Source organism: Lissotriton helveticus, chromosome 8 (assembly GCF_964261635.1).
Source record: "Lissotriton helveticus chromosome 8, aLisHel1.1, whole genome shotgun sequence".
Taxonomy (NCBI): Eukaryota; Metazoa; Chordata; class Amphibia; order Caudata; family Salamandridae; genus Lissotriton; species Lissotriton helveticus.
In genome coordinates this window covers 297286934-297314199 of record NC_136069.1, presented here as the reverse complement: position 1 = coordinate 297314199, position 27266 = coordinate 297286934, and the positions used below count along the sequence as shown (strand labels likewise).

At 48.0% G+C, this 27266-nt stretch overlaps 1 long non-coding RNA gene across 2 annotated transcripts; it reads left to right on the top strand.

Annotated features, from left to right (window-relative positions):
- The first annotated feature begins 668 nt into the window (after positions 1 to 668).
- On the top strand, positions 669 to 18720 carry LOC144772623 (uncharacterized). 2 transcript variants are annotated; one of them, XR_013599811.1, is made up of 3 exons: positions 669 to 908; positions 11000 to 11355; positions 16240 to 18720. It is a non-coding gene; the product is annotated as an uncharacterized LOC144772623 (long non-coding RNA). The 2 variants fall into 2 exon arrangements; XR_013599812.1 differs by lacking the exon at positions 669 to 908 and adding an exon at positions 5514 to 7012.
- Positions 18721 to 27266: the final 8546 nt, after the last annotated feature.

The following is a 27266-nucleotide window of genomic DNA, read 5'->3' as shown; positions in this document are numbered from 1 at the left end:
AACCACACACAAATTACAAATAAACTTGAAACTTTTTCTTTCTAACCGTGCAGGGATGCCAGGGAAAGAATTGTGTGTACTAATTTTAGACAGCTTTGCCTTTAGAAAGTTGCAGAAAACCCTACATAAACTACTTTGAGGAATGACACCTGCAACTGCCACAGTGTGTTGGTAGCTACCAGAAGCTAGTAGATGTAAACTGCACAGTACCTGAATATGTGTAGTTATTGCTACACTGCACTGGAAAGGTGCACTTAAAGCATGGTCCTTATCATTAATCCCCGAAAAAATAACCTCTTTGGTAAATCTGTGTCTTGCATACACCTTCTCATCAGTTTTATCAAACAAAGTCACCCCCTGCCTGAGTATCTTTTCTCTCCTGATTCTCCTTTGTTGAGCTCTCGGAATTCGTATCCTTATCACTACACCATAGAGTGCTGCCATTGTGAAGGACTGCAAGGTATTTTGGGCCCCCTTTCATACTTTTCACCTAGTTGCCACCTGTTTAAATCCATGGTATTGTGCAGTGTTTTAACAAATTTCCTAATTGCGAATGTTTTGTAAATCAAAATAGCTACTCACTGTTTGTAATTAGCTTTTAGCGATTCTGTAATTTCCATCACAAAAATAAGATATCAGTATTTTTCTCTCCACAGAACAGCAAGCTGAAAAAACACCATCAGTAAATGGTCTACATGGCCCGCCCACGCAAGGCGACATTCAGCACATATTGCAAGAGCTAGCACTTTTCTACCACAGTTTCATTAAATCTATGAGACCGTTATCATTCTTTACGGTAGGCTGACAACTGCGTAGGCATGAGGAAACAGACCTGACACATATGCACAATGAAGTAACTCAGAGCAACAACACATAGCTCTGTCATGAACAATCCAAAGAGAATGCTGGTAAGTTGAAAATAAGTTTGTTAGTGAAGATTTCTGGCCAACAAAGCCACTGCTGTCGAGCATTCTGAGGAGAAACTCCAACTGTCATCTAGTGCAATGTTACCAACGAGCAAAAACAACATACCGGTACTTGGCTACTGTTGAGGCCCGAAGGGGCAGAGGAGGCTCCATGGCGGTGAGGGGGGGGCAGATGCTGATTACGGACATGCCACTTGAACTGTTACTACATGATAGTCTGTAAGTGGGTGGAATGTGGGTCGGGAGACGCTCGAGAGAGTGCGGGCCTTCTCCCGGATTTCGTTCCCACGCGTTGGGTGGGGGTTGTTTGACGCTTGGTGGGTAGTTGGGAGGGATCCATTGGTGCAGTGAGTCTTTGGCCTCCCGTTGGGGGTTCGGGATTGCCTGCGCCGCGACAGGTACTTCAATGTTGCTGAGGTATGGGGTTGGGGGCTGGAGGGGGGGTTGTTGTCACAGTTTGTGGAAGGGGGGGGTTGGTGGGGGGGTTGGTGGGGGGGTAGGTAGGGGTGGGGGGGGTGTTGGGGGGGGTAGCTTTAGTTTATGCACGGTGTATACGGGAGTCGGGAGGTTGGTGTGTGTAAGTGTGTGGCCTCTGATGCCCGCCAGTTTGCAGATCTGGCCTTTTGATGGTGGTTGATGGTCAGGAGGTGGAACCCCCCCGAGCTTCATTACGCATTTTGAGCTGGAATGTGAGAGGGGTGCTCGATAAAATTAAAAGGGGTGCGGTGCTACGAATGGGGAAGAAAGAAAAGGCGGATGTCTTGCTCCTTCAGGAAACCCACCTTATGGGCACCAAAACCCTTAGCCTGCGTAGATATAGATTCGACCAGGTGTTCCACGCTGGGTTTGCGAGGGGGTCCAGAGGGGTTGCGATTTTGATTCACCGCAGAGTACGATATACCCACGAGACACAGTGGCTGGATGCGCATGGTCGGTTTGCTTTGGTCAAGGGAATGGTGGGTGATGAGCCCATGGTGTTCGGCAGTGTTTATGCCCCACCTCCGCTGCAAGAGGCCCTGATAGAACGACTGTTTGATGTTTGGGCCGAAATCCCACATGTGTTGACTGTCGTGGGCGGGGACTGGAATGATGTGATGAATGGAAGGTTGGACCGTTATAGGCCTGGGATGGGTCTGCTGCCTGAGGCTACCACGAAACTGGGCAGAATGGTGCAGGGGATGGGTTGGATAGACGCTTGGCGATACCAGCATGCATGTAGTCGTGAGTACACATTTGTCTCTGCAGTCCATAAATCTTTCTCTCGCCTCGACTACCTCTTTGTCCCCCAGCCCTGGATAGGGAGGGTGGGCTCTACCTCAATACTTCTGAGGGGCCTGTCGGACCATTCCCCGATCTCATTGACGCTGCTTTTAGATGCAAAGCGACAGCCGTTTCGTTGGCGCCTCTCTACGTGGCACCTGCAGCGTGATGACTACCAGTCTCATATGAGGGAGGGGATAGCGCATTACTGGACTGAGAATGATGGCCCGGAAACGGACGCCATGACCCTGTGGGAGGCCCTGAAGCCGGTGCTTCGCGGAGTAGACATTGCGTGGTGTGCAGCGAACCGTAGGGCCCGTCAGTTGGCCATCGCGGAGGCGGCAAGTCAGGTCCGTAGCCGGGAAGCGGAAAGCACGTCGGGCGGAAGTGGCGATGCAGTGGGGCAGTTGCTCTATCATCAGGCAGGTGTACTCCTCATTATTGGATGAGGCCCGCCAGGTTTGGCTAGCTACACAGAGTAGAATTTATCAATGGGGGGACAAATCCAGCACGATGCTCTACAGGCTGTGCCAGGGTACCTTTCAGGCCCAACCCCTGCCGGGGCTTCGAGACGAAATGGGTGGTCCTATAATGGCCCCGGAGGTCCTGGCCGAGACCTTTGCGCAATACTACGCGACACAATACGCCCCCCCGGGAGTCTCTCCCGGCGGAAGAGATTGACAAATTCCTGGCGGACCTCCCGCCCCAGGCGCTCTCGGACGACGATCGTGCCCGTCTAGATCTCCCGCTGTCGGCTGAGGAGCTGGGGGAGGCTCTGGGTGAGCTGAACTCTGGCAAGGCCCCTGGACCTAACGGCTTCCCGTGTGAATTCATGAAAACGTTTAATCTCCAATTAGGGATGCGTTACAGGAAGGCTCTGGAGGCGGCCAGGGACTGTGGGTGTCTGCCGATGGACTGGCGACACGCGGAGGTGGTGGTCTTTTGCAAACCGGGGAGGCCGCCGGATCGCCCTGAGCCGGATCGCCCTGAGTCGTATCGTCCGATCTCCTTACTTAACTTTGAGGCAAAGGTGTTGGCCAAGGCCGTGGCGAAGCGCCTTCTCCCCTACATTACGGACTTGGTTCACCCCGACCAGGCCAGTTTTATGCCCCATAGAGCGACGCGGCATAACATCCGACGTGCGCAGTTGGTGGGGGAAGCGGCGCGGGGGCGGGTATCCCGGCGGCCCTTTTACTAGCAGATATAGATAGGGCGTTTGACTCCCTGAGCTGGCAGTATCTCCGAGCGCTCCTTCTCCGTCTCAATTTGGGCCCGCGTTTCCTGTCCTACATTCATTTACTATATACTGACTTGACGGCGGCGGTGAGGGTAGCGGGAGCGGTGTGCGGCTCATTTCTAATCGGCAGGGGTACCCGGCAGGGATGCCCCCTCTCACCGTACCTGTTTGCTCTAGCGATGGAGCCGCTGGCGGCTTGGGTGAGAGTGGATGCACAGCTGCGTGGGGTGGAATGGATGGGGGGCCCGTCCGACAGAATTGCGCTTTATGCGGACGATGTCCTCTTCTTTCTTACGGACCTGAACAGATCTGGTCCTAGAGTCCTGGAGATCATGCGCATCTTGAGCGAGGTGTCCGGTCTCACGCTCAATGTGCAGAAATCGAAATTGTGGGTCCTGGGCGGTGGCGACGCCTTGGGTCCTTGGGCTTCGGCCCTCCAGGTGGCGGCGGGAGGCCTGAAATATCTCGGAGTCTTTCTGACCGATGTGCCGGGAGTCTCGTGGACCCTTAATGTGCTCCCCGTGTGGGATAGAATACGGTCGGATATGCAAATATGGTCCAGGATGCCCCTTAATGTCTATGGACGCTCGGCCATCTTTAAGATGGTAGCTCTGCCCCGTATCCTGTACCAACTACAGAACCACCCGTACCCCATTTCGCCGCAATGGTTTCGACAAGTGAACTCGGCATTGGGTCGATTCTTATGGACAGGGGGGCAGTGACATATTGTGGGGGGCTGGCTACGTCAGACGTCCAGTCTTATTACCAGGCGTCGCATCTACTGGTCCTCAATGACTGGTGGTATGGGGATCGTGGCGACCCGACCTATGCCCTGGAGAGATACCTGATGGACCCGCACACGCTCCATACAGTCTTATACTCGGCGGCCCTCCGGAGAAGACTCCCGGCGGTCACCCAGACGGTATTTCCGGTGTGGCGCGAGGCGCTCAGACGCATGGGTTGGTGGAACAAGCTGACTGGGGAGACCCCGCTGTGGCACAATGGGAAATTGCCGGCTCTAGCTTCCCTGCGTGGCTTTGAGGGCTGGGACGCTATCGGTGTCTCGGCGCTGGGCCACGTCATGAAGGGTTCGGTCCTCAAATCCTTTCAGGCTCTGCGAGACAAATATGATATGCCTCAGTCTCAATTTTTTCGATACCTACAGCTCCGACATGCCCTGACCCCTGCAATAGCGGACTTGACCTCTCTACCGGAGTTCAGTCCCCAGGAGGCTAAACTATTTATGGGGGAATTGGAAACCAAAAAAATCTCTAGCATATATCAAACGTTAGTTACCCACTGTTCCCCGTCCCTTGATAAACTGCGACTGGTGTGGGAGGGCGAGCTGGGGAGGTTGGAGGAGGAGGACTGGAGAGAAGCTCTTGAGGCCCCCAGGGGGGCTGCGATTGCGATGCGCTTGCGCTTTATTCAATTTAAGTACCTCCATAGGGCATATTACACGAGGGAACGACTGTGGAAGGCGGGGCTGATAGCCTCCCCGGAGTGCCTGCGATGTGGAAGTGAGACGGGTTCCTTTATTCATACGGTGTGGGAGTGTTTGAGACTGCAGAGATTCTGGTCCGGAGTGTGGGATTGCCTGGAGGAGGTGCTGGGCTGGGAGCTTCCCCGTTCACCGAAGTTGGGCCTCCTGCATGTTATGGAACAAGTGGGGGGGAATGTATATAAACGTCATCTGCTCCTATTGGGCCTCGTTGTGGCCAAAAGAGATATCGCCCGGGCCTGGAAGGCACCTAGTGCCCCGTTGCTGGAAGTATGGAAACGGGGTTTGGACTATAATATGGGATTGGAACGCCCAATTTTTGAGGCTAGGGGGTGCCCTACAAAACATTTTAAGGTCTGGAAGAAGTGGGCGGACTACCGGGGCCTACTGCTGGACCCCCCGGCGCCTCGGGCCACCGACATAGATCGCGCCCTACCTGACTCTGGGTGAAGAGGTACACGTGCAGCTCTTCTAATAGCTAAGCTCCTCTTGATGGACACTGTAGACACCGTGCGGGGATGTGGGAGGGTACCGGGTGGGTTAGCGGAGGGTGGGACATGGGGGGGAATGTTGACTGAATGTACTTGCATAAGATCCATTTATGTGCACACTGCCTCTCTGATTCTTAGGGAGCGGTGATCTATTTCCTGTATTCTGTCAGCTTCTAAAATCTAATAAAATTTTGTTCTGAAAAAAAAAACAACATACCAGATACCTAACTAAGCACCCTAGAACACAACATAACATCTCACTTTTTTTTTTTAAACAGAAATATAATGCAATAAGAAAAGAAATGTTCACCCCATATAGAGATCACAGCTCCTGTAAGAGAATAAAAGTCTTCTCAGTTTCCACGGTAGGAACTTCTCTCAAGATGATCTGTATTGCGCTTTGTCAGACGAAGATGCGTTTTCCTCAGTCTTTCGACTCGGAGACAGTTCTGGTGAAGAAACCTTTTCCACAGTCCCTGGTCCTGGTGATTATTCTGGTTCCCTACCATGTACTTAGACAGTCTTCCCAAATATTCTATTATTATCTACCTTCAACTCTCACTGAATTGCGACACACATTACTACTGTCACCGGTTCACTGTAATTAGCATCCCCCTTTCTATACAGAAAATGGATTTCTTCACACAAACCACTTCACCAACATGAAACAATTGTTGCTTGGCATGAATTCTTAGTTCATAATTCCCTTTTTTTTTTATCCCTCTTTCACTCTAGAGAATATGGCTCTCTATCTACACCCCTTTAACACTTGCCATGAATGGATCTGGATGACCAGGCCGGGTAAAGGACAGACGTTGGTGATCGTCCCCTAAGCAAAACAAAAGGAGCAACCTTGGTTACTGAGTGCAGAGTTATACTGTAAAACCATAACATAGTTCTGTTGGCCTCTTCAATGCTGCACCCATTATTCTTGGCCCATCTGATACACTCAATCACCATTATGTTGGTCCTTTCTACCAAACCATTGGTTTAAGGGTGAAAAAGCAAACTCTTAAGATGTTTCACACCTGACTAATTCAGAAATGTCTCCATCTCTGTAGCCACAAATTGAACCCTGTTATTCGAAACAATATGCTTTGGGAAATGTTCACTCAGAAATTGGTCTCTCAGAAACATCATAGCCTTACCTGCCTTGAGAGAGAGAAAAAAACAACTTCCCGGTGCTTACTGTGATAGTCCATCAACGCAAACACATAATGTTGATGATGAGGCAAAAACTTTAATGGGCCAGCCATGTCAATACCCACTTTCACCCGTGGTCTGTCAGGGAACTGAATGGGTCGAAGGGGTAGCGTGAGGTGGCGTCCCTACCTCAGGATCCTTCTCCACTTTGCAACAAACTACACACTCTTTACGACAGAGTCAATGTCCTTGTCAATGGAAGGCCACCCGTAATGACCCAGAATCACATCCTCCTCACAAGCACTCTTCAACTCAACTTCTGAACAAGCTTTGAGCTCCAAAACATCAACAACAGCAATAAAACAGTTCTCTTTGTTACCATCAGGATCTACAACATCAATATCACATACTGGTGCCCTGGACAATACATCTGCTGTAACATTGCCTTTTCCAGGTACGTGTTCAACTGCAAAATCATATTGTAGCAGCTTAGTGGTGAGCCGGGTAATATGTGACATATTATATGTAACCTTATTCCCACAAGGAATATACATAAGAGGTTTGTGATCTGTTTGGAGAACATATCTTCTTCTCCACACTTACCATCTGAACGTTTGTATAGCCTAATAGCAGGCCAATAACTCCTTTTCTATGACTGAGTAGTTCAACTCTGGTTCTCAGAGAACCCTGGAGGAGTAGCTTATGGTGACCTCACCTTTATCAGTCCTTTAGGTCGGTATAGCTCCCAACCCATATTTACTCATAGCCACAGTAATCACACATAGGAAATTTGGATCGTACGAACGTAATGCCCTATCATTAGTCATTTCTGACTTAACCATATCAAAGGTATCCTGACCCATTTCATCCCACACAAATGGAACATTTTTATTTAACATATTGGTGAGACTTTTCATCTTTGTAGCATACCCAGGTATGAATTTTATAGTAAAACTCACATAGTCCAATGAACAAACGTAGCTCATCTTTGTTTTCAGGATTGGGACATTCCACTGCAGCTTTGACTAAACCTGGCCAAGGACAAATGCCATCACCTGAAATTCTATAGCCTAGAAACTCAGTGCTTCTCTTACAAGTTCATACTTTTATTTTTTTACTACCACCCCTCTACCAGAAAAAATCGTAAGAATTGATTTAAATATCTTGTTGTGCTCCTTCAACCACTTGGCATGAATTAACACATTGTCCTGAAACACCAGAAAGCCTTTCAGATCCCCGAACAGTTGGTGCTTTATGCGCTGAAATACAGACGCTTCAGACACCAAACAAAATGGCATACAACAAAATTGAAACGTGGCAAAAGGTGAATTGAATGCGGTATAGTGACCAGCGGCTTCTTCTAGTACCACTTGGTGATAAATGGAGGCAAGATCTACTTTAGAAAACCACTCTGCCTCACCCAGATTTTCCAACAAATCACTGATTCTGGGTAGCGGGTATGAATCAACCCTAAAAACTTTGTTGAGACTTCTCAAATCTATACAAAGCCTCATATCATTATTGCATTTATGGGCTTTAACTAATAGTGACAACCACAAGCATAATTCAACTGGTTCAATTACATCTTTACTCTGCAAGTTAGACAGATCTTTTTCCAAATCAACCCTCAAACTAAATGGTACCGTTCTGATCTTATGCTTCACTGGAATGTTACCATATTTAACTTTGATCTTGTGCTTGAACCTCAACATTTTTCCTAAACTGGCAGAAAACACACTAGGAAATTCCTGTTCAATTCCATCAGTCATGGGTTTTCTTTATGACAAGTACCCGCTCACTCGTGCCAGGCTTAAGCACCAAGCCAAAGAGAACCTGATATAACCACCCTAAAATGTTCAGGCCTCTTATTGGGACATACATTTTACCTTGAATTCCCCGCCCTTTAAATTCCAGAATATCTTCAATGACGATGAAGCCTTCCATCTCAATTTTTCTGCATTCATACAAAATTGGTGCACTATCAGAAGGGAACAATTTTCTGTCATCTCATGTTTCACAAAAAACATAATCCTTGTTCCAGAGTCCACCAAGAGATGCAAGCACTTACCTCCCACAAAGACATCAATATACGGGTCTCCACATCGGCTGCGGTCCCCACTCACAACAGTATCGATGGAAACAACCTCAATCATATCTTGAAATTCACTAATGATTTGTTGATCTACATCACCCTAAATACCAGCATCTACCACACTGCTCATGTTGGACATAATAGCTTGATTGTTTTGACATACTTTTGAAAAGTGACCCCCTTTAGAACACTTGCAGCATCTAACATTTCTAGCGGGGCACTCCTTCCCCCTCTACCATGTGGTAAGTTGCCACACCTGAAATAAATATTATTCTGTTTAAAGAAACTCTTCTCATTGAATCTCATATCCTTCCTTACTGGTACCCCTGTTGGAGCATGTTAACCCCATGCTACACTCAATTCTTTCAGAGATAACTGCCAATTCTACACTTTAAGCTACCTTGATGACATCTTCCAAAGTAAGATTACCCATGGTGTGCAAGTTTTCTTGAATATGCTTGTCGGAACAGTGACCAATAAATTGGTCTCTGATTAATTGATCTGTAAACTCCCGAAATTGGCACTGCAAGCACAACTTATGCAAAACCCTTATATAAGTATCAACATTTTCACTCTGTGTTTGTGATCTTTTAAAGAAGTTGTGACACCACCAAACTAGGTTGCACATCAAATCTCCTTTCTAATTTCTTAACACCTCTTGATATTAATCCAACTACTCCCCTTCTGATAATACTGTTTCTGGAAGATGTTTGAATACTTCCCTCCTTTCAAACCCCAGAGAATGTAATAACTAAAGCTTTTTCCTTTCTGGTCTGGCGTGTGATTAACCAATAGCTCCAAGATACATTTCAAATGCATTGAACCACTGCTTCCACGGAATCGACAGATTCCCTGGAGTTTCCAAAAAGGATTGTGGGGTTTCACAGATTGCATAGAGGATTTAAAGCAATAAACAAACCCCAAAACAAAATATAAGTTGTCACAATACACATTATCTATCAAAACTGGAATTAAAGTGAATTGCTGACAGAAGTAAGGGGCATCTACCAACAGTTGCCACCTTACTAAGGGCTAGATGTAGGTGGTTAAATACCGGTCCGTAACGCCGAAATTCTGTAAATTTCAGCGTTACCAACCGGTATTTAGGCATTTCAGCTGTAGGGAAGATTCGGTATTAAGGAATCGATAAATACCAATTCCTTAATACCGATTTCTTATGGCCTTGCATTTAAGGAATCGGTAATACCGATTCCTTAAATGCAATGTAGGTAGCACTTAAAACAGTGCACCTCAGCCTAAGGAATCGCTATTTACCACCAACTCCAAGTTGGTGGTAAATAGCGATTTCCTTTCAAAAGGCATTTTTTTTCTTTTTGAAATGTGCCATGTGGCACACATCCATGCCCTTAGGGCATGCATGTGTGCCACATGTGCACACATGCACATTTCAGGGGTGCAACAGGGTGTCCTTTGGACACCCTCGCACCCTTGAAATACCTCCCAGTATTACCAATTCGGTAATACCGAATCGGTAATAAAGAATGTCTTCACATTCATTCCTATGGGCTTCCAAGCCTATAGGAATGAATGGGTAGGTATTCATTATTACCGAATCTCAATTACCGATTCGGTAATAACGAATATTAAGAATTCTGTATTTTTTACTGAATTCTTACCTGCATCTGAAATACTGATTCCTAAATACCGAATCGGTAAAATTCGGTATTTAGGAATCGTATTTCCCAGTTACCTACATCTAGCCCAATATAGTCAAACACACATAAAGGTTTGTGTGTCACGGCTAATCCATGTAACCAGGACACAGTTTGATTTAAAAAGGAGGTGTACGTGTCACTGTTACTCCATAAACCCAGTGCACGCTTGTTAATGGGAAAATATTTCCCTGTCAAAACGTCTGTTTGAAGTAGAGCGTGTTCTATCACCATCGGTGAACAGAAAAGTAAGTTTTAACCTAAATAAAGATGGCTGCCAAACTGTGCACTAACAATTTTAACGTGAGTGGAGCTTGTTGTGTTAAGACTCGAAAAGGTGAGGGCTAGAATAGCTCGCAACTCCATTATGGCGGTCACACTAGTCTCCGTCCAGGTGAGGGGGGGTAAGCCGCGTCAGCAATGACACGGCGTTCCCTCCACATTACAACCAATGGTAGGAGGAGGTGTTTGTGAACCGGAAGCACTTCGATGCTTCCTGCCCCAAAACGTACAGCCTGGGACCAGGTAGACCGGTCTGGGCTGGTCTGCCTGGTCGCCACCTCTTTATAAGGGGGAAGTGGGGAGCAGAACAGTCTCTTGTTCTTGCTCCCCACAGGAACAACCACCGGGCCGGCTGCGGGCCCGTAATCAGTTTTCTTTTTTCTATTTTCTGCAGGTTACTGGTTGCGGAGCAGCGGAAATCAGGAGCCGGATTCCACACCGGAAAAATTGGGGTCTTCGATGCAGAGAGAAGAGGACTGTTGTTCGGGGAATACTGTTGTGTTTCCTGGTGAAACACACAGTTGTGGCATTGCGGGGAACCAGTAGCGGAAGAGGAGCGATATTGCCAGTGCTACGGGAGGAGCCTTTGTTTCTCCAGCTCGCTCACCCCGGTCGTTGCAGGTTCACGCGGGAGCCGGAAGATCGAAGCGGCTCCTATCGGAAGCAGCGCACTTTGCGGGGCACCGGACACAAGCTGGGACCTTTTGGCGCCTGTGGAAGCCAGCACGAGCAAGCAGCATTCATTTGAAGGTAAGGGCGTGTACATCTGGGTAGAAGTACTGTGTCACGCCAGGTCAGCGCGCTTGTGTGAATTTAACACCTAATCGCTCAGTATTCGAGCATTGGGTTGATGGCCCCTGTTTGTATACCATGTTGGGGCAGTGGTAATTTTAGCAGGATAATCTCTGGCGTATAGGGAGTCGGCGCGGGGATTGGTCGTGACGCGCCCATTGGTCACGCACTTCCTCAGGATAAAGCTGGGGGCAAAAGAGGGTTTCTTGCACATATCGGACGAACATTGGGTAACGTGCCCCGTGAGGTGGGGCCTGTTGCATGCCTGATACTTCACCTGCTGCTTTTCCAGGATACTGATTGGGGCCAGGTGCAGGAGATACTAAGACGGGGTGCTAGCAGGCGACAAAGTGAAGAGAGGCTAGTCTGCCTGGGTAGGGGGGAGTCTGAGGTGCCCAAGAGTGACAGACGCAGGGCCTTGCGCAGCAAAACCATTATTGTTTATTCTTCATAGGCACAGTGCACATTGCTGGGAGGTCGAGACTGTTCCTAGCTCAAAAGGTCGCTGGTGGTCACTGGAGGAATCTGCTTGGACGGCACCGGCTAGCCAGCATCTCATCGCTTCTTGGAGCCACAGAGGGTTTGAGCGTGCGGCTCACCTGAGCCTACTGGGTTAGCCAGTAGGTCGTGGCTCTGGTTGCGTGATGCAAAGGTTGGCTGGGGCTGCTACTCCTTGGAGGTAAGAGGTGACACGGTCATCTATCTACGGTCCACGGGTGTTGCAGGTTGCGCACGGGCAGGCACATATACGTCAGCCTCATTCGCCATGGCCCCTAAGGTGTGGCGGAATGAGAAGAGGTCCCGCACAGACGTTATGCTGGAGACTTTAATGCACAAGTCCAGGCAATTGGGTAGACCTTTAACAGGTTGCAAGATAAGGTGGAGGGTCTAGAGGGGAAGCCCAGGTGGCCTATTGTGCCGCCAAGAACCTATTCCCCACCCCCTCCAAAACGCAACAGGCACAGGCCCAGTGGTAATAGGGCTGGGGGAGACCAGGGGTGGCACCGAGAGATTCGCCACAGGTGCCGCCTGCACCGACGCCAGGTCCAAGTGACACAGTGCACGTGGGCCCATCAGAGGGCCAAGCTATTCTCCCCGTGCCCCCCCAAGAGGAAGGGCCCGTGGGGCTAACATGGGCCATGCTATTGTCCCTGTGTCCCCCCCAAAGGGGGAGGGGCAGTTGAAGCCACACCTGTTCAGCCCGAGATAGCGGGCTGCCTGGTGGCAGTACTCCCATGGCTGGAGACGGTGGGGAGCTGGTCCCATGCCGAGGGGCGAACTCCGGGAGGCTATGCAATTGAAAGGGCAAAGAAATTGATGGCTGAGTTAGGTAAAGGGAAGCCAAAGGAGGTGCCGGCAGTACCGGCGGTGGGTGCAACACCCACGGCCACAATACCGGTCCCCAGTGGCGAAGGCGTCCCGGGAACAAGCAGCAACGTGAATAACCCGGAAGGGCACAAGACGGCTGATGCGGCAGCACCAGCAGGTACGAGTGCGACATTAGCCCCACTAGGTTTGGGGGAGATGCGCTCCGGGAGGGAACGTTTGGTGCGGCATCTGTCTAAAGAGATTAAGGAAACAATCTGGAAGGGGGAATACGTCAGTATGTTTTCCCTCCTGATAGACGAGGCAGAGAGGGAAGAGGCCAGAAAAAACAAGGAATGGACACATCACAAGGAATGGTCAAACATTATTCTGAAGTACAGAGTAGAGGAGAGTTTGGCTTCACTATTTACATGGCTGTCATGTTGGAGCGTTTCCCAGAGGTGGGGTTTAAAATGGCATGTTACCAGAATAGGATCACCGTTGCACACACAACAAAAGGAGGGGATGGGTGGAAGGAATAGGACAAAGAGTTTAGGAGGGCTAAAGCTCAGGACCCTACTCTAAGATGGAACCAGACTGACATGTTTATCCATTTGAGGCATCTGGTGCAGAGCTCAACAGATAACATGCGGGGACAGGTACCTCATAACGGGCAGTTTCAGCCCTTTAAAGCGGGCCCCACCGGTAATACGGGGGGGGAGTCACTGGCAAATCAGGGAGCACCAGAAAAAAGGGCATCTGTTTTGACTTTAACACAAGATCCTGCAGTAGGACACCAGGTACATGTAGGTTCAAAGATTCCTGTTGTTACTGTCGTAATGCATCCCACCCCGAATCCAAGTGTCACAAGAAATCTAGAGAAAAAAGGGGCAAGAAACAAGAATTTTTAGGAATCGCTAGATCCCCAGTTAACGTTAGCGCCATGATACCTTGGTTAGAGCTGTACAATTGCCCTGAGGCAGCCAGAACGATTAGGGAAGGATTTGTTGAAGGTTTAAGGATACTAGCCCAGTGTTACAATGGGGTGACACATTGCAGGAATCAGCTGTCAGTTAGGCCCAATATGGGCATAGCAACAGCACAAATCCAGAAGGAATTAAGCCTGGGTAGGGTGGCAGGACCTTTTGAGGACGTCCCAAAGGAGGATTTTGTATGTTCACCCCTACGGGTTGTACCTAAGAAAACGCCAGGCGAATTCAGAATGATCCACAACCTTTCAGCGCCTAGGGGCAGTTCTGTGAACGATGCCATTGCAGACACACTGTGTAGTGTGAAATATGCATCTTTTGACCAGACAGTTGACATGCTCAGATCGCTAGGTCAGGGGACGCTGCTGGCAAAATCCGACATTGAGTCCGCTTGCAGATTGCTGCCGGTTCACCCCTCAGATTTTCACTTGCTGGGTTTCCAATTTCTGGGGAAGTACTAAGTGTATGCCAATGGTTTGCTCAGTCTCTTGTGCCTATTTTGAAAAATTCTGCTCCTTTTTGGAGTGGGCATTCAGGAGAGACTGAGGGCATCAATGGGTGCTCCACTACTTGGATGACTTTCTTTTTCTAGGGGCACCAGGCTCAGGGGATTGCAGGGTAGCTTTGTCAAAAGTTTGTACCCTGATGCGGGATTTCGGGGTTCCTTTGGCACCCGGTAAGACAGTGGGTCCGAGCACCACGATTGAATTCCTGGGGATTGAACTAGATTCTGTGCAAGGGGTGTCTAGATTGCCAGCAGATAAGGTCAAAGACTTCGGGGTTGCATTGCAACTCTGCCTCAACAAAGAGAAGGTTACTCTGCACCAGTTACAGCAGGTGGTAGGGCAATTGAATTTTGCATTGCGCATTATCCCACACCATTGCACACGTCATGTCAAGCCTCAGAGAAAAGCATCACCACACCAGGCTGTCCGGCGAAGTCAGGCAGGACATGCTGATTTGGAAAACATTCCTGCGTGACTTTAATGGCAGAGTGGTGTGGCCCAGCCCACCCATGTCCAGCCCGGAACTGGGCTTGATGACCAACGCAGTGGGCAGCGAAGGTTTCGGGGCCATTCTGGGGTATGACTGGGTGGCTCAGCAATGGCCAGACTGGTGGAGGGACTCTGAACTCACGAGTAACATAAGCTTCCTGGAACTTTTTCCAATCCTGGTGGCACTGTCTGTATGGGCTGAAGGACTGAAGGACCAGTCTGTAATATTCTGGTCTGACTTTATGGAGGTAGTGGAATGCATAAATAGCCAAACTGCTAAATGCAGCATGATGCTGCGTTTGATGAAGGAGATTGTTTTACAATGCATGATGTTGAATGTCCTGTTTAGAGCTAAACACGTGCCAGGTATTGTGATCCATGCAGCTGATGCATTGTCTCGTTTTAAAATGCAGGCATTCAGGTCGCACATCCCAGAGGCAGCGGTGCACCCAACACCTTTCCCATTACAGCTTTGGCATCTTGGTGCCCCCGAGTATCGAACCTTGTGGCAGCGAGCCTAGTGCCCAGAACCAGGAGTGCTTACAAAGGGGCGTTCGGGTCTTTTCGTCTTTTCTTGGGGGAACAGTGGGAGCACAGGTGGCATGACCCAGAGTCAGTGGTAGCATATATTGCCTTCATGAGGGAACAAGGGCGCACAGTAGCAGGGGCAAGGAGGCATATCACAGCAATATCATTCTTTGCAAAGATAGGTGGAAAGGGAGATCCTACGAGCAATTTCGTGGTGTGACAGGCACTGAAAGGATGGCAATGCCTCCAGGGAGTGCAGCCAGATGTTAGGAGACCCATAGGACTAGAAACACTAGGGAAGCTAGTAGAGGCACTACCACAGATTTGTGTTTCCCCGGGCGAGGTGGTCCTGTTCCAAGCAGCATTCTGGCTTGCATTCTATGGTGCTTTTAGGGTAGGCAAGCTAGTCGCAAGAAACAAGAAAGATTGGCTAGGGGGCCTACAGATGGGACACGTGAACATCAGGAAGGATTCAGTGCTGATATCCATCCTGAAGTCAAAAACTGATCAAGAGGGGAGGGGGGAAGAGCATAGTATTACACAGGGCAGGGAACACTGCATGTTGCCCTGTCTACAGGCTGGAGGCTTTTATGGCCCTATGTGCAAATGACAGGAGGGGGCCTCTCCTGATACATGGGGACGGGTCACCACTCACGGTATTTCAGTTCAAAAGGGTCATGGTTCTAGCATTGGAGAATGCCGGGTTAGACACTGAAGAATTTGGGTCCCCTTCTTTTAGGATAGGGGCAGCCACAGAAGCAGGAACAAGAGGACTGGGGGACGAGCATTTCAAGAGGATCGGTAGGTGGTCCTCTAACTGTTACAAGAGATATGTGCGTCTGCACATGCTCTAGCAAGGGCGACAGTCCATTCACCAGCAAATTGTGTTTGTCCCTTCATCCTGTGACTCAGGGAGGAGGGTGTAGTCCACTATCAGAAAGTGCTACGTGCATGTTTGTTATGTGTGCAGCATGCCAACGTGGCAATGCATTTACTCTGGCTCTCTTTTTCCTCGTTATTTGCAGTTTCTTCACCCTGTGACTCCGGGGAGAAGCATGCACTCGTTCGCACTAACAAGCCGCAGGACCATCCGGGAGACCGTCGGGCGACGAACTTCAAGGAAGCAGTAGTGGTGGCGCAAGTTCACTCTTCGCACCAAGAATATCAAGATATTTGGGTGATAGGGCATTCATATGTCCGCCGTTTGAAGAATTTATTTTCAGAGCCTGTCAGGACTAGGGCCCATCAGCTAGGGGTTGGGTTATCATTTGTTGGACAGGGTGGTCTGTGCGTAGGTCAATTCAGGGAGCTGGTGAACCGCACTTTGAAAGCAAGTAAGGGACCACCCGTGATCTGGATCCTGCACTTAGGGGATTTGCCCGATTAGGTAGAAGGGTACTAGTGGACGAACTGCTCACATAAGAAGGGTGGCTAGCGAAGCAGTGTCCCCAGTCGATAATCGCATGGTCGCACATGATCCCTAGGTTCCAATGGAGGGGGGGCGAGTCAGTTAGAGCGTTGAACCACGTGGTAAAGCGGATCAACAACAAATTTGATAAGTTGTTCAGGACCCCAAAATTGAGAGGTCAATAGGACACAGATACATCAAAGGGGAACAATTTTTTATGCAGGACGGGGTGCACCTCTCTCATAAAGGGAATCAGGCTTTCATGGAGGACATCCTAGCTTGGCTGGAGAGTATGAAGCGCAGTACATGACCATCCTAGTGAGTGAGGGGGAGGCCAGGTAGTCTGGCAACTACGCTGGCCTGTGGCAGTAAGGTCATGATTGGTAAGCATAGTCTTCGGTCCTTAGCGGTCAGCACCATGTAACTCCAGGGGTAGTGACAGCTGGTAAGTAGGCTGTCGGGGTGCGGGCCAGTGGAGTCATCCTTCCCAGTGGGCCTGGGGCCACCCTGCGCGCGCATGCGCATCAAGGCGCCAATATGTATAAGTCTGCAGCCCCGGTAAAGGAGTTTAAGGCACAGGGCGTAGGGGGGCCCAGGGGAAAGTATCCGTCCGATAAGCTGTACCCCCTGCGCAACCTTACTCCGGGAGTAGTATTGGTAGTACACTGGGATCGGGGGAGCTGCCAGTCATTGAGTTTGCCGTAGCCTCTAGATGGGACACGCAGAAAGTAAATGTATGCACTGCTAGATTTACGGTAGGAGTGCCTTGTGTATTAGACTGTGTTAAGGTTAGCCCCGTAACAGCATCTGTCTTTCAATGTATCTGTACTTTCTGCATAAATTTCTGTATATAATGTTTTAAAATTGTTTGTTAATTTTTAATAAATAAGGCTGGAGGGGTTACACCCCCTAATCCAAAAATATAAAATTTGGTGTGGTTTCAAATACTGTTAGCCTGGGGGAGGGAGGTGCCATCCATATCCCAGAATCAGTAGTTGGTGTAGGGGACCTAGGTAAGTACAAGACCATATAGAAAAGGCGAGGGCTAGAATAGCTCGCAACGCCATTATGGCGGTCGCACTAGTCCCCGTCCTGGTGAGGGGGGTAAGCAATGACACGGTGTTCCCCGGCATGCCAGCCAATGGTAGGAGGCGGTGTTTGTGAACCGGAAACACTTCGGTGCTTCTGGCCCCAAAACGTACAGCCTGCGACCAGGTAGACCGGTCTGGGCTGGTCTGCCTGGTCGCCACCTCTTTATAAGTGGGAAGTGGGGAGCAGAACAGTCTCTTGTTCTTGCTCCTCACAGGAACAACCACCGGGCCGGCTGCGGGCCCGTATTCAGTTTTCTTTCCACCCACCATCCCCTAAGGCAAATTTTGTTGGTAGGTTTTGTTTTGGGTAGTATGGATAATTGTCTTTTGTTTACCTTGCCCATTTTATTTATTGTATTGAACGTAAATATTTCTGTATGAGCGTGTAAATAAAGTTTGAAGTTCATAATTTTTTCAGTTAATATTGTCGTATTTAGTGGTATCTCTGGTCAGGCGGTAAGGTCATGATTGGTAAGCATAGTCTTCGGTCCTTAGCGGTGAGCACCATGTAACCCCAGGGGTATTGACAGCTGTTAAGTAGGCTGTCAGGGTGCGGGGGCCGGGGGAGTCATCCTTCGCAGTGGGCCTGGCGCCACACCCGCATGCGCATCAAGGCACCAATATGCATAAATCTGCAGCCCCCGTAAAGGAGTTTAAGGCACAGGGCGTAGGGGGGCCTGGGAGAAAGTATCCGCCCGATAAGCTGTATCCCTTGTGCAACCTTACTTTGAGAGTAGTATTGGTAGTACACTGGGATCGGGGAAGCTGTCAGTCATTGACTTTGCCGTAGGCTCTAGATGGAACACGCAGAAAGTAAATGTATGCATTGTTAGATTTACGGTAGGAGTGCCTTGTGTATTAGACTGTGTTAAGGTTAGCTCCGTAACAACATCTGTCTTTCAATGTATCTGTACTTTCTGCATACATTTCTGTATATAATGTTTAAAATTTGTTTTTTAATTTTTAATAAATACGGCTGGGGTGGTTACACCCCCCTAATCCAAAAATATTAAATTTGGTGTGGTTTCAAATACTGTTTGCCTGGGGTAGTGAGGTGACATCTATACCCCAGAGTCTGTAGTTGGTGTACGGGACCTAGGTAAGTACTAGACCATAATACTATCAACAGAAAACCCACCGATGTAATATGGCGGCCGTTCGCGTGGGCTATATCAGGAGGGTATAGAGCTTGTATGCTTGAATGCATATTGTCCCACCTCTGGGCTAGCGTGAGAGGGCTAAGCCCTGCTTTTACAGGCAGAGGGTCTTGCTAGTGACACGTCTGCTCTGTGACTTTCAGTCTTGCTTTGTCGACTTAGAACCCCCCCCACGGTAGAGATGGCTTCTGACTCACCTTAGTGCCAAATATGCCTTCCAGAGTCCCCTCAGAGGTTAAACGACCTTGACGAATGTTGACAGCTTTAACATTGACCTAGCAGCCAAACACCAGGACTTTTTCAGCACACAGCGCAGGAACACCGGTGAAGAGATGATCGTGTGAAACACAAATGCGTGTGGATTCATGACACTGACTTCAGCTCATTGCCAAAATATGATGTGAACGATCCAACGAGAATGCAGGTAACTTGAAAATAAGTTTATTAGTGAAGATTTCTAGACAATGAAGCCATTGCTGTTGAGTCCTCCGAGAAGCAACGCCAACTGTCATCCAATTGCATTCTAATGCAAAATCAACATACCATCTACCTAAGCACCCTAGACCGTAACAAGCTGTACTTGAATAATTGAGTGACTCAGAGAACTGTACTCGGTGTAACCCCAAACAGATAAGAGGCATTAGAAGAGAAATGGGAAACACTGTTCTTGAAACACATGTCCATAATCAATTGGATCGCATACTTAAAACAAATAATGACCATGAGATTGTCTTGGATTGTAGGCATAGTGTTCACGACATTGCAGATAAAAGATAAGTTAACTCCCGATGTGCTTACCAGGGTATATTTCTTCAATCTAAAGGAGAACATCCTTGTGGTTTCATGGGAAATCGATCACTATGACTCTTGCCTAAAGAAGAGACATGAACGAAGCTCACATGCATCTCAGGAAATCAAAAGGTTCCATATAGATGGAGATTTGTTTCTGCCTCATTCTCTTAATCTACAGCAGTGCATATTCCACCAAAACTTTGGAAGAAGCAAAAGAAATTCTTAACTTTGCAATCCCAGGAATAAAATACTCGGGTTTATCAGGCTAATGATACCAAACAATAATAGAGATGGCTGGAAGAAGGCCCGAACTAAGAGAGAAAGCTAAGCTGATAGGAGATTGTGAAAGAGGCAGGAAAGATACATTGTTGGACAATAATGCAAAAACAGCTGTTCTTTCCCACTCTACAAGACTCAGCAGACTATACTGTGTTATATATTTTATTTGTCTAGTGGGCTATTCCATTTTATAATAATGCAGTTTTATCTTTTTGAAGAGTCTAAAAATATTGTTCTACAGTTTTTTTTCTTTCCAGCTAGTAAAAATAATAAGCTGTTTATGAATCCTAACTTTTTAAAAAAAACTTTTTTTCGTTTTTATATGTACAGTAAAATCAACAGAGGCAGAGATTATCAGTAAAACATGTACAGCTTGGAGAGGTCTACGTCAGAATGTAAGATTACAATATAGTACATGGTTACCGACCACTATACCAGTCATCTGACAGCAATAACCGAATAGTAAGGACATCACCACTCTGCGCTCAGCCAGGACCAGGAGGAGCTGTAGCAATTTATACTCCAACTTGCGTTTCTTGGGCATTGTGACATATCCAAGTAGATAATGTAGTGGGGATGTCTGTACCCTGAGACCCGTACCACTTTTTCACCGACCCCACTACCCAGGTCCAGAAGCAATGTACCTCAGGGCAGCCCCAGGCCAAGTGCAGAAAGTCTGCCTCCGTAGTGCCACACCGCGGGTACGCATCCAAGCGCACGTTGGTCATGCGGCTCAGCCCTATCGGGGTCATATATGTGCGATGTAAGTAGTTGAACTTAAAGCGTGCATTGCAGGACAGTGTACATGTGAGTGTGTTTATCGCTTTCCACTGTTAATCGGTCAAGGGGTCCATCAGTTCCTCGGCCAATGCTGAGCTGGCCCTGGTGGGGGGGCCCATCACGTCTGATCTTATGCCACTATAAAGAAGTGAGATATGCCTACGACCAGACCAGCAGGTAAGCATTATGTCCAGTGTTTGTGTTGTAGGCGGTATACTTGTGAATGAAAACCACGTAGCCCGAACCAGATCTAACAGCCCAGTATATTGAAGGAACCGCCCTCCCCAGCATGAAACAGTCACAAGCCTGCTCGTAGGAGATAAAGGTTTTGTTTGGGTACATGCATGCCAACACCTGACAGCCCCCCTCCTTCCAAGCTTGAAATGACATCCCATCCAACATTTTCCTAACTGGAGTGAATGAATCCTAACTTTTTAAGGTTTTCCCCGTATTGGAGCCCTACAGCTTCAGGGTAGATGCTTCAGCACTAATTGCCAATGAGAATAGAGTTTTTTTATTAAACACAACGTTTTATTAGTTTTGTGGTACATCATTATGAAGGTCAGAACATTCTGTGAGATCAAAATCAATATATTATGCACATAGTAATGACTTATTCAAACTACGTGAGTACAAGGGTCAGTACAAGGTACAAATGTATGCACACAATCTGTGAAAATGAAGAATGTGAGCGAACCTTCACAAAATCATCAATGAGTAAATTATATACAAGTACCAACAAATTTATGCTTAGGGTTCCAACTGCTGAACATATTATCATGTATTGAAATCTTACATTTGTGACATAAAAAAAGAGGAAACCATAATAAAGAACTATGCTATGATAAATAAAGTGTCTGTTCTGATTGCCATTGTGGGGAGCGGGGGGGGGGGGGGGGGAGAGCAGGGGAGTGGCACCGGGTAGAGGGCGGCAAGGAGGAGAAGGGGGGAAGGAGTGTGGGGAAGGACCAAAAAAGGGGAGGGGGGCAAGCCGGAAGGATATATGTACGGGACAAAATATTCATCAGTGTTATCCATACATCGTATCCTAAAAAGCTCCAACATTTGAGCCCACTCCAAGGATATCGGTTTCCGACTCAACCCTCTGTGCTCTTCACGGTACAATGCCTTCCTCTCAGTTATGGCCCATTTTATAACTTCTTCCTGCCATTTCCCTCTGCGTGGGGCCGTAGCTGACTTCCATTGTTGCGTGATAAGCCTCTTAGCTAGCATGAGAATGAGGTTTAGAAAGCGGCGCAATACTTTTGCCTTTTTAGGAAGTGGAAAGAGCCTGAGGAGACAGTACCTACGCACTAATGTGTGATCGCTGCGTGTGTTAAAAACAATGTAGGAGGAGCCGAATAGGTTTGTACAAATTCTGCATGCAGCAGTAAGGTTCCTTCCAGGAACAAGTCCCCAACAGTTGTCACACCAGATTCCATCCATCCCGCAGACTAGTGTCGGACAGAACTGCCTGGGCCGGGGGTAAGCCACATAAAGGTATATCCAGGGCATATGGCACTGATAAATTAGTATATTTCAGCACCAACTTCAAATGATGGAATGCAATATGTAAAAGAAATGGAGGGTCTTTCATTTTAGTCAAATCAAATCAAATTAAATCAAATATTTCTTTATTCAGCATTTACAAAATACCATAAAAGAGCATAAAACATTTATAAAAAAGCCTTAAAATACAGTTCATTGGCCAAGGGTCATCAGTTAACAGGCAATACAGTCAGCACCTCCCTCTCGAGTTCCTTGTCCTGACCGCCATCTTAATAAAATTCATAATACAAAACAGGGTATAAGCATCGTTAGCCTTTTGCAGGAACAATAAACCTACTTTGGCGTGTTTAAACTTTGCTTTTTTCAAAATTCCCACCAGGATCTTGCGCCTAGGTAATGTATAAAAGGGACATAATAAAACAAAATGAAGGGTATCCTGCGGAGACCTATTGTCGCAGCCGCAGGTACCCTTCTGCTCAACTGTTGCAGTAAAACCAGGGGGATAAGCCAATATGTGATGTAAAAGGTTGAGCCTAAAACGGGTCATAAAAAATCTGTCCTGTGCGTTATGTATGAGTGCAAGATAGGGTTCCATCCCATACTCAGTTTTCAATAGGCTGTAGGCAAACAACTGTGTGTTTACATTCTTCACTGGCCGCCCTACGTGCAGTTGCCCGTTCCCTAAACATTTTTTTGACTCTCTGTTTATCTTGGGTCGTGATAACTTCTGGGTTACTAAAAAGGATCTTACAGCCGATACCTTCGAGGGAGCCCTTTACATAGTTTAACCAAGAGATACGCATTCCTTTGTCTCTTTTCAGGCAATCTAAGATGATTTGTCTGCTTAAGTCTGCCTCCGGGTTAGTCCAGATCTTCACCCAGGCCATAAGCGGCCTAACCTTAATTTGGTCTTCGATGTAAGCCCACCAAGTTCTTCGTGTATGATATAGGCAGGGATATTGTGTGGGATTTTAAGCACTTTTCTAAAATATTTATTTTCCTCTGCCTGTAGCTGGTGGATGTTTGTGAAGCCCCAGACTTCTGCCTCGTAGGCTACTTTAGCACAACAGATAGTTCATGACTTGTTCAGGTGACCACCTTCCCAGCCTGCGACCATAATTCATTATTGCCCCAGTTGAGGCCACCAGTTTTCAGCGGTGTTTTTCCACAAGGAGTTTAAAATTTAACAGCCCATCACATATTAGGCCTAAATAGGAAAAGGACTGAACCTGCCCTATTTTATGGGTACCTATCTTGTAGGAAAACTTCTTGTCGGGTCTGGCCCCTGTCAGCATGACATAAGACTTGTCCAAATTTGCGGATAGGTCTAATGTGTTCATGAAGCCAACGAACCCGTCAATCAGCCTCTGGCGCCCCTTAGGGTTCCGGGCTAACAGCACCTCGTCGTCCGCGTAAAGCAGGACGGAACCCGGACGGCTGCCTACTTGGGGGGAATCTACTCCTAGTTTACCTAGTTCTCTGTCTAAGTTATTAATGTAAAGGAAGAACAGAAAAGGAGCGAGAATACAGCCCTGCCGAACCCACTATTGCACGGAAACGATGGTGTTAAACCTCCGTCTGAGTTGAAACGTACTGAGGCGGTGGTATTCCAATGCAGGGCTTTAGGTATGTTGACTAAATCAAGGTCCACCCCTAGGCTTATCATCAGGGCCCATAGCTTCTCTCTGTTCACATGATCAAACGCGGCAGAGAGATCCATGAACCCTAAATACACCGCCTCATAACTGGCTATGGTATATTTAGCAAAACCAAAGGAAATGATGGACGGAGCGTTGACAATACAAGCACTCACCTCCAGTCAACTGATCTGGGTTTAATCCATCACCGTTCTTTAGCCCACTCTGCCACCCCAGTTCAGACATGGCCATATGCAAATCAGTCTGACCCTGTGCCTCATGGGAACAGTCCAGCCCGAACTGCCAAGCCATGTCTTCCCTGGACCGGAAACAAGCTACCGAGGACCGGTTTCTGGCATTTCAGCCTTCTTCAGCCCGGTTTGCTTGAATCCAGTGGCAAAGTGAGCAAGGGACTCACGTCTGAGCATACCCTGCCAATTTATGGCCAACAAAGAAAAACCAAAGGAAATGATGGACGGAGCGTTGACAATACAAGCACTCACCCCCAGTCAACTGATCTGGGTTTAATCCATCACGTTCTTTAGCCCACTCTGCCACCCCAGTTCAGACATGGCCATATGCAAATCAGTCTGACCCTGTGCCTCATGGGAACAGTCCAGCCCGAACTGCCAAGCATATAGCCATGTCTGAACTGGGGTGGCTGAGTGAACTAAAGAATGGTGATGGATTAAACCCAGATCAGTTGACTGGGGGTGAGTGTTTGATTTATACAAACGCTCCGTCCATCATCCCCTTTTGTATCGCTATGGTATATTTAGCGACCAGGAGGTAGAGGTTCAGGCATTGGTCCGTTGTTGATCTTCCCTCCCTGAACCCATATTGTGTGTCAGTGATTATCTGATGCGTGTCCGCCCATTCTGTGAGGCGATTAGGGATAACGCGGCCCAACACCTTCACCGTGACATCGATCAAGCATATCGGGCGATAACATTGGGGATTGTCCCTATTCCCTTTTTTGAAAATTGGGACTATTATAGCTGAGGACCAGGAATGCGGCAAGCCGGCTTCAGGTGCCGCGTTCTGGATCCTCGTCAGGATAGGGGCCCACATCTCCACATTACTTAAATAGAGATCAGGGGGAATGCCATCTGGCCCGTGCACTTTATTTTTTGATAGGCCTAATATGGCCCCTTCTACTTCTGTCAGAGTGAAACTCCATCCTTGCGGCCCATCTTAGCCCTTGGCCCTCGTCATCGTTGATTTTGCCAGTGTGATTATATAAATCATTAAAATGACGATGCCATTGTTCTGGCAAGATAGTATTGCAGATCTCTGGGGCATTAGAGTCCTGGAAACACGGTTTGTTAATGATTTTCCAGAACTCTGTCAGGTTCCTTCTGTCCGCAGCCTCCCTTAGGCCCTCCCATGCTTGCGTTTGGAGGCAAAATTTCCGTTTTTTTAATGCCTGTTTGTATGCCAGCCTGCATTGGGCAATGTAGGGTTTATCTCTGGGTAAAGACTTTAAACTAGACTTCAGCTCTTTGTGTGCCTGTGAACAGTCTTTATCTAACCATCTAGGGGTGGTATTTGATCTCACGTTCTTGGTGGTTTTTAATAGACCATTGATCAAGTGCGCCATCTCCTCAAATGCGTTTACAACGGCAACAGGGGATCAAGACACACGTTAAATGCGTCTTCCCCTTTTGCCATTGGAGATCTATAAAAAGTGACCCCATTAATTTTGGACCATCTGAGTCGCCTCCCATGGTCTATTGCCCTCTCTACAGTGCCTACCCCTCGGATCCTGCTTTTAGTAATCGGGCCTTTTAGATCCAATACGAGGGGGTTATGATCACTGTATATGCTCCATTCTATTTCCGTCCCATTGAACCCGTCCCGGTTCCACTCCCTGCTGCTTTGACCTTCCTTTGCCCACCCCGTGTTGTGGTGTCCCCTGGGGTAGAAAAAACTCAAGAGCATAGATCTAATATTGCTCGAATCTGTGACAGGGCCCCAACTTAATATCTGGTCTACGACACGCTGGTTCCGAAAGTTTACTACCACACAATCCCCGCCGTGGTCCTTAGGAATGCTTCCCACCCAATTCACCCTGCGTACCATCTAGATTTCCCCCTGTTCGTTCCCTACTAGGGGCCTATACTTGTTTAGCCAGAACATGGTTTTGTTTTTGAGCTCACCATAGGGCTCTGTTTGGTCTGGTCTCAGCTCCGGTACTCCTGTTAAAATGATTACGTATGGGGCTACATCAGGGGGTAAGTTAAGACATACTGGCGTGTTAGTGGGTGGACTGGGCATAGATTTTTCAGCTTGACACCAGGTCATAGGTGAAGGCGAAGATTGTCTGTGAACCATAACTTGATGGGTGCCTTTTGACGCTCCCCGAGTAACCTCCCTAGGGATATTGGCGTGACCTGTGGAAACCTGAGCCAAGCATGACATTTGTGTGTGTCGGGGGGGCGGTGGGAGCGTGGCAGTGGTACTTTCCCCTTTTGAAGGGTGACTTGTTGGTAGCGTGTCTGGGCTTATAAGCATGGATTCCCCCACTGTGATGTTACATGGGGGGAGGGGGTTGGGGCCACCATCCAGTCCCTTTGTTTTCACCAGAGCAACTACCTTATCCAGCCTATTGAGAATTAGTTTTGTTTGGGTCGCAATGAATTGCTGTAAATGGTTCTGTAGGTTGGATATAATTTGAGCTACCCACTTTGGGGGGACTTGTGTGTTTGATTCGCCCCCTAAATGTCCCCTTGCCTCTATGTGGGAATTTTCAAGCGGGACCTCAATGGGTATAGTCCTCTTTCTCCTAGTCTTTTTGCTGTTGATTTTGCTTTTCTTGCCTGTTTGAGGTGGTGTCTCCCCCTTGTGGATGTCTCCTGGGCGAATGGGGTCCCCCCTTGTGCGCAGGGAATATCAGTAATCTCAGGGTCTAGTGGAGCATGTAGTGGGGTTGCTAAAGCTTCTAAGTCCCCATCCAGTTGCGAGGCTGTTAGATCTATCTGGGGGTTTATTGAGAGGCGTCTCTCGGTTTGCTCTATCTCATTTGTCACTTCCCCTATCGCTTAGCGCAGCATTCTATCTATTGCTGTCGGTTTATCACCAATCAGGGGCGGTATTCTCTTTGGGTTACTGCTTCGACAGGGGTCTGCGGCTGTACACTTGGTGTGCTTAGAGGACCTTGTTTAAACCGTGCCAGCCATAGATGATACGGAGTGATAGACTATGTGTCCCTGGCAATAACAGGTAAATAAACAATAACTAGCAGAGGTGCCAAGGCGCTGGCAGTCAGTTGCAACCACCCGCTACCACACCCAATTGTCAATCAGTGGCCCCCCAAATCAGTCTCGTGTTGGCCCCTTAGCACAATAGGCAAATGCCCTTCTTGTCACTAACCGACAAAGTGGTCCAGATATTTTCTCC